Raw genomic sequence first — 8,511 nt, 5'->3', positions numbered from 1 at the left:
GGCTCAGTAGACAATACTGAGCTTGTAAGGTCAATGGTACGACTCAATCTAACACAGCTTCATGTCTACCATGTAGATTCTCTGTCCACACTGACAAATCTAGAAGGTGAATCATTACAGCAGTGAAATGCTGAGCCATGTGTGCAGTCTATCATTGAAATCATGAATTGGATCCATCCAGCTTTTCTGCTAGTAAAGAAAAGGAGGAGGCACCCTTGGATGCTGGAAGTCATAGGACCTGCATGAACAAAAGCTATGCAGGATGGGGACCATAATAAGGAAGAGAATTGGCCAATATCAAGAGAAAATACTGGATGGATCCAAGCCCATATTCCTGGAAGTGAACAGTCAATCTGAAGAACCTCCAAAGGGCAAATGTACCATTCTCATATAGTTGCTGACACATCACATTAAAAAGACACCTGTGAAAAAGATGAACACAATCTGAAGCAACACCATAAAAAGAGTTTTCGTTTTAACCTGTCAAAGGTGTTGATATTCTGGAATAAACCATCAGTTTGGCCAAGTCATGGTGTGTTCACGGACAAAAACCAGAACAAAGCACCTTGCTCTCCCCCCAGATAGATGACCCCTTCCCCTTCTGATTCCATATTGCTAGGCTTATGGTCTTAGTTATTGTATGTTGTAAGAACATAAGAAAAGCCATGCTGGATCAGACCAAGGTCCATCAAGTCCAGCAGTCTGTTCACACAGTGGCCAAACCAGGTGCCTCTAGGTAGCCCCCAAACAAGACAACTGCAGCAGGACCATCCTGCCTGTGTTTACCAGCACCTAATATAGCAGGCATGCTCCTCTGATCTTAGTTATTGTATGTTGCAATCCCCCAAAGACTATAATACATATTTTAAAGGTTGTTGGATAGTTACCAGGACTTTAAACAAGATTTCCAGACAAAGTCCAGCCAACATCTTATGTATTAATAAAATAAAAAATAAAAAAACTCCTTTGATTTATATTGTATGCAACCCAGCCTCACTTATGGAAAGAAAACTTTCATGTGTTCAGTAAACAGAGCAACTTCGGCCTTCAACTTACCTACATCTCTGAAAGTATCTTAAAAACAAAGAAATCTGTATCTGCCAACCTTTGTAGACAGGCACATCTGACAATGCAGCTCAGAGGCTGAGAGAAGGAGCTTTAGGCCAGAGGTCCTCTTTTCAAATCTTGCTTTCATCATGACCTCACTTGGTGGTCTTTGGCAAGCTGCTAATTCTCAGTGCTGATTCTCCTCAGCAATGGAGATAGTCTCAGGAGGGTAGCTGTGTTGGTCTGCAGGAGAAGAGCTAGATTCGAGTCCAGTAGCACTTTAGAGACCAATAAGATTATCGGGGTATAAGTTTACGAGTCAAAATTCCCTTTGTCAGATTTGACAAAGGGAACTTTGACTCTCGAAAGCGTATTCCTCTCTAAGGTGCTACTGGACTCAAATCCAGCTCAACAAAATGAGGATAGCATTACTGACCTACTGTACAGGGTTGTTGTAATGTGTATGCATCACTGTGAATGGCTGTTGTTAGGAAACGATATTTTATGAATGGCATCATGTGAATACTCTAGATTGTAAGCCCAGGTCCTCTGATTTATTTATTACATATTTATCCCACCCTTTCTTAAAAACCTCTGGGTGGCATATATCATTCTCCCACCTCCATTTTTATCTGACAACAGCCCTGTGATGTAGTTTAGACTGGGAGGCAGTGACTGCCCCAAGATCGCCCAGCAAGTTTCATGGCAGAGTGGGGATTTGAACCTGAGTCTTCAGCATTGTGGTTTGACATTCAAACCACTACACCGCACTGGCTGTCTCTTTTTCAGTGATGGCTTTGGGAGGGGGGAGAGTTATAGGATGAATATCTCATTATCGTGCTTTTAGACATCTTTTGAAAATGTCGGTTCTTCAATATGTATTTTATTCTTCAGTATGTATTTTATTGCTTTTTCAAAACCTGGGCTTTGTCTTCTTGCTTCTAGTAACTATACCAGGCTTCCGCCAGCCATTGTGGTGGAAAGGAGCCATTTTATAAAGGGAGAAATCCATCTTCTTTTCAGAAGGGTGGGAAAGCATGCCAACAATGTTTGCTTGGCTCTCTGAGACCCATGAGATAATGAACAAGGTCTCCAAGACATAAGTAGAAATGACTCCGGTAACAGAAAAACATAAGAGGCAGAGGGGGCGCCAGGGATTCTGCCCACCATGTCCCATACCATCCTAATAAGAATCTGTGCAAATTATGACATCGTCTTCTGTTCCAGTGTCATTGCTTCATTGATGTCACAAGGTTAGAGAAGTCCAAGAGGTGGCTCTCCTCCGATGTACATCATAGACATAGTTGTTCAGGCTAGCAAGCTTTTGGGTTCGTTTATCTTGTTCATGTTTGTTCCTCCAGAAGGCTCAAATTGTGTCCCTGTGGGATGGCTCAGCAGGCAGGCAAGCCAGCAAAGCATCTGCTTAATAAACGGCTAGTTACTCCAATGCAGAGTAGGTCTCAAGACCCATTAGCAAGTTCCTCGGATGTAGCTGTGCCTGTCCACGAAGAGGAAGGGTTGTTTTTTATATGCTGATTTACTCTTCCTTTTAAGGAGAAACAAACCAGCTTACCATCTCCTTCCCTTCCTCTCCCCACAACAAACACCTCGTGAAGTGAGGTGTTCACTTCAAAAAGGATATGGACAGAATGGAGTGGGTGCAGTGGAGAGCGACGAGGATGATCAGGGGCCTGGAGACCAAGCCCTACAAGGAAAGGCTGAGAGACATGGGAATATTCAGTCTGGAAAGAAGGAGGTTGAGGGGGAACATGATTGCTCTCTTGAAGTATTTGAAGGGCTATCACTTAGAGGAGGGCAGGGAGCTACTCCTGTTGGCACCAGAGGATAGGACTCACAATAATGGGTTTAAATTATAGGTGGAAAGGTACTGGCTGGATATTAGGAAAACCTATTTACAGAGTAGCTCAGCAGTGAAATTGGCTTCCTAGGGAGGCGGTGAACTGCCCCTCACTGGCAGTCTTTAAGCAGCGGCTGGACAAGCACTTGTCAGGGATGCTCTAGGCTGATCCTGCATTAAGAAGGGTTGGACTAGATGGCCTATATGGCCCCTTCCACCTTTATGATTCTATGTAGGTGAGGCTGAGAAAGTTCAGAGAACTGTGACTATGTCAGGCCCAGCCTGGGCAGTGTACAGAAACTGCCAGGCATGGTCTGACAGAGGAGGTTGTGTTATCCCCAGGTGCTGGCCAAGGTCAGTTCTACTGCCAAGTATTTGTTTTGACTCAGGACTCTGTGGGAATCATACCTCAGTGGGAGGGGGATTGCCATGGCATCCTGAATTGTTCTATGCCTTCTGATATAGGCCCTGCGCCATGCTCGTAGTTTCCGTTAGTGCCAACTTGACTCTTAGCTGCTGTTAACCTGTAGATCTTCCAATAAATCAACTCTCATTTGGACTACTTGTCTGTGGATGTTTGTTTATGGGATTATCACGGGACAAGTGCTCACAGACTAGCTCAAGGTCACCCAGCTGGCTTTATGTGTAGGAGTGGCGAAACCAGCCCGGTTCACCAGATTAGAGTCTGCCGCTCATGTGGTGGAGTGGGGAATCAAACCCGGTTCTCCAGATTAGAGTCCACCACTCTTAACCACTACACTATCTTGTAGGTTTGTTTACCTGATGCTTCAGGAGTTGCAAAAATGTCTAGGGTGCGTTCCTCCTCTCCAAGTTTGTTGGTACTGAAGGACCTGGAAGCCTTCCATCAGGATTGTGTCCACACATCACTGGATACCGCCTGTTATTATCCCTCTTCAGATTTATTTAATTAGCATATTTACATGCAGCCTCTCCTGGAACCTGGCCAAAGTGGCTTACAAAATAAAAATAAGAAAAACAAACAATTAAAAGCTACTAATTAAAAAAAAAAAATTATCAAAGCCCAGCTTTAAAATATCCCTGGTCTACCATAAAACCTTGGATCATAAAAACAGACCACAGACAGCTTGAAAGAACAGTCCCCAGGCTAAGATGGTGTTTTAAAGAAAACCAACCCCTTAATTAAAAGCCTGGATGAGAAGAAATGTTTGGGCCTGGTGCTAGGGTTGCCAGCTCTGGGTTGGGAAATACCTAGAGATTTTGGGGGTGGAGTTCAGGGAGAGTGGGGTTTGGGGAGGGGAGGGATGTCAGCATGGTACAGTGCCATAGAGTCCACCCTCCAAAGCAGCCCTTTTCTCCAGGGGAACTGATCTTGGTTGTCTAGAAAGCAACTGTAATAGTGGGAGATCTCCGGGTGCTACCTGGAGGTTGGCAGCCCTACTTGGCGCCCAAAAGAAAGCAAGGTAGGCACCAGGAGAGCCTCAAGGGGAAGGGCATCCACCATTATGCACTCTCTAAGTTGCAAGCAGGAAGGAAAGTGGATAAATCTGTGCGGCACTGGTGGCACAGCCATCCTTCACAATGACTTTCAGAATAATGGTTTTCATTATGAGTCAATGCCTTATGGGCCAGTAAGGGCAACCAGAAGCATTTATCTACATATAAGCCCCCAGAACTTTGCATTTTGCTTGCAGTCATGGTGGATGGCTGGTCTTCTTCTCATTTCCACTTCTGACCAGTGAACACATACATGGACCCATGAAGCTGTTTTCTATTGAATCAGACCACTGGTCCAAAAGAACATAAGAAAAGCCATGCTGGATCAGACCCAGGCCCAACAAGTCCAGCAGGCAGCCAACCTCCAGGTACTAGCTGGAGATCTCCTGCTATTACAACTGATCTCCAGCCGATAGAGTTCAGTTCACCTGGAGAAAATGGCTGCTTTGGCAATTGGACTCTATCACATTGAAGCCCCTCCCCTCCCCAAACCCCTCCCTCCTCAGGCTCCATCCCCAAATCCTCCCGCCAGTGGCGAAGAGGGACCTGGCAACCCTACTCACGGGCCACCATAATGATATACCATCCAGCCTCTAAAAAAGGGAGAATTATGTCCCTTATTCCAAAACCATTCTTGTCACTCCTCAACTAATGATGAGGCCTTTGTTCAAATAATCCCCTTCAATATATCTCTTTTTAAAAAGTTCACTCAACAGTGCTTGCAGATCTGATTTCAAATTCATCGTTATACAATATTTTCAGCTCTACTTTTGAAGCGTTTGTAGGCATTTCAGTGACAAGAGCAAATGACTCTTACAAAGACATGCTGGAGCTGATTAACTTTCTTCGCTCTCTTGCTGGTCTCTCTCATCATTCACAAAAAAAAAATCTCAGGAGGACGATAGATTTCCTAGTTACTTATTTGTATGTGTGTGTCATTGTGACAAGGTTGCAGAGACCTTTTATGGTTCATTGCTTTTCCCGTCCATCTGGAGGGAGATGTGCTCCTTAATGGTTTTAGAAATGGAGGGAACAATTTTCCGTGTGCCTTAGGGCAACGTATGATTTCAGCATGCTCAGTTCTGGGTGACTCATTTTGTTCTTGTTATACTGTCTCCTTTAAAAGAAGGGAGGCTTTGCAAGGTTCTTGGGAGGCTCAAGCTGGGCCCAGCTCCAGCCGATCATAGGCAGATGATTCCCATTTGTGGGGCCCAGAAGTAGGTCTATAATTTGTCAGGAATTCTTCTCAATGAGAAAGGGTCAACACAGACAAAATACTGGGACATCCAAGAGCCGACCCTCCTACTATTTTTACATGACTAGTTGCTGAATGCTGGCTGAGTTTGTAATTTGGGTTACGAAAAGGAAGAGGAAGTTTATCTCTTCCGTGTTGTTTTGCCAATCGAAATGCTCCCCACGGTTAGGGTTGCCAGCCTGCAGGTGGTGGAGGAGAAATAGGCACCACTGTACTAATATCGGGCGGATGAGGAAACCAGCACAGGAGCGAAGTGTATACAAAGTGCACAATTTTTATAAGGCTACCAAACCTAACATACAAAGTATCTAAACACACTATATACACTATCAAGCTAAGACAAACAATATATCAATACAAGTGGATTGCCAAGTAAAACATACACGGTGACTGTACAAGTGGAATAGAGTCTCTCTCAACTGTAGAGGAAATGATATCCAAAGTATTCACAACCCTATCCAGTTTTAAGGTGACCACCAGAACATTTGAACACAGCCTGCATGTGTATACATTCAGTGCATAAGCACATAAGAAAAGCCATGCTGGATAAGACCAAGGTTGATCCAGTCCAGCAGTCTGTTCACACAGTGGCCAACTAGGTGCCTCTAAGAAGCCCACAAACAAAATTACTGCAGCAGCATTATCCTGCCTGTGTTCTACAGCACCTAATATAATAGACATGTTTCTCTAATACTTCAGAGAATAGGTATGCATCATGATCAGTATTAATTTTGACTGTAGCCATGGATAGTCCTGTCCTCCATGAACATGTCCACTCCCCTCTTAAAGCCTTTCAAGTTGGCAGCCATCACCACATCCTGGGGCAGGGAGTTCCACAATTTAACTATACATTGCATGAAGAAATACTTCCTTTTATCTCTTTGTAATCTCTCACCCTCCAGCTTCAGCAGATGCATATAGCCCATCTCAATGCCTGTGCCTCCTTTTTCCCAGTGCAGATTGCAAGCAGAGAATACCCATGCTCTAAACCCAGTGGTTTGGCTCACATCCTGTTCACTGGCTGCAAACAGAGACCTGATTTTTGGAAGACTGGTTCAGTAGTTCGTAGACCTGTTGTCAGTGTTTTACAGGTTGGTCCATTGTATTCCTTCACTGTATTCCTTCCTAACCATGGAGTATAGCTCAATTGGCTTTTTTGCAGATGCGTGTTCTCACACAGCCTGATTGAGTTCTAGTACCCTACCCATCCTTGCTGCATATCTGCTCTGCTCATCGGGGAATTGTTTAAATAGACAATGAAATCACTCACAAAGCACACAAATCAGACATAAATAAATGCTGTGTTTCAATAAAATCCCCCCCTCCAGTCCTTAGTGACACATCGATCAGTTCGAATCGGCAGCATCTTTGCACCTAGACCATTTTGAAAAAACCCGATGCAAACCAGTTCAGCAGCCCTTTGCAGCTGTTTGGCACAAACTGAACCAACGAAGTGATTGATCCACCTCGGAACGACACCTTCAAACACTGTTGGTTCAACTATCAAACATTTTATGGAATAATGTGCAGCATCCGTAAGTAGAGAATTCACATAGAATCATAGAGTTGGAAGGGACCACCAGGGTCATCTAGTCCAACCCCCTGCACAATGCAGGAAATTCACAACTACCTCCCCCCAACACCTAGTGACCAGAGGATGGCCAAGATGCCCTCCCTCTCATCATCTGCCTAAGGTCACAGAATCAGCATTGCTGACAGATGGCCATCTAACCTCTTCTTAAAAACCTCCAGGGAAGGAGAGCTTACCACCTCCCGAGGAAGCCTGTTCCACTGAAGAACCGCTCTAACTGTTAGAAAATTCTTCCTAATGTCTAGACGGAAACTCTTTTGATTTAATTTCAACCTGTTGGTTCTGGTCCAACCTTCTTGGGCAACAGGAAACAACTCGGCACCATCCTCTATATGACAGCCCTTCAAGTACTTGAAGATGGTTATCATATCCCCTCTCAGTCTTCTCCTCTTCAGGCTAAACATCCCCAGCTCCTTCAACCTTTCCTCATAGGACTTGGTCTCCAGACCCCTCACCATCTTTGTTGCTCTCCTCTGGACACATTCCAGCTTGTCTACATCTTTCTTTAATTATGGTGCCCAAAACTGAACACAGTACTCTAGGTGAGGTCTAACCAGAGCAGAGTAAAGCGATACCATCACTTCGCGTGATCTGGACTCTATACTTCTGTTGATGCAGCCCAAGACTGCATCAACATGTGTGAGCTTTACATGGGAGGTCTAATGAACATATGCAGGGACAGAAAGTTTATGAACCAAGTGCCTCTCCATGTGTTCATTGGACAGTATGCAGGCAGCACTAGAATCCTGCCTAACTTGGAGTGCATTTGCTTCCATGGATGACTAAAAGACCAATAGAAATTCAACTTGATTGAAATCAGTCTTTTGCCATTCGAGAAGCTAATTGATTCTGTAGCCGAACAGATCATCTATCATCCAGTTTTGCTACTCATTTTGATCCTTAGAACAGAGGCACTGCTATTTTGGGTGTAGTATTTTTAGTGCCTGTCCAGCCACATTTCATTCCCATTTGAGATTACATTTCAGCAACAATTTGTTCTCGGGGGAAGGAATTTTACATTGAAATGGAACTCCATATACATATTATCTCTGTATTTCTTATAATAACATGTAAAATAACCTTACTGCAGGTGAGCCGGTGGGGTGTAGCAGTTGGAATGCTGGACTACAAGTAAAGAGACCCAGGTAGAAATTCTCACTTGCAATGAGTGACTTCCGGTCAATCACTCTTTCAGTCTAATTGACCTCACAAGGTTGTTCTGAAGATATGTGTTTATACTAGGGTTACCAGGTCCCTCTTCGCCATCAGCAGGAGGTTTTCGGG

The sequence above is a fragment of the Euleptes europaea genome, chromosome 2 (genome assembly GCF_029931775.1).
Source record: "Euleptes europaea isolate rEulEur1 chromosome 2, rEulEur1.hap1, whole genome shotgun sequence".
NCBI lineage: Eukaryota > Metazoa > Chordata > Lepidosauria > Squamata > Sphaerodactylidae > Euleptes > Euleptes europaea.
Note: the sequence above shows the minus strand (reverse complement) of the source record.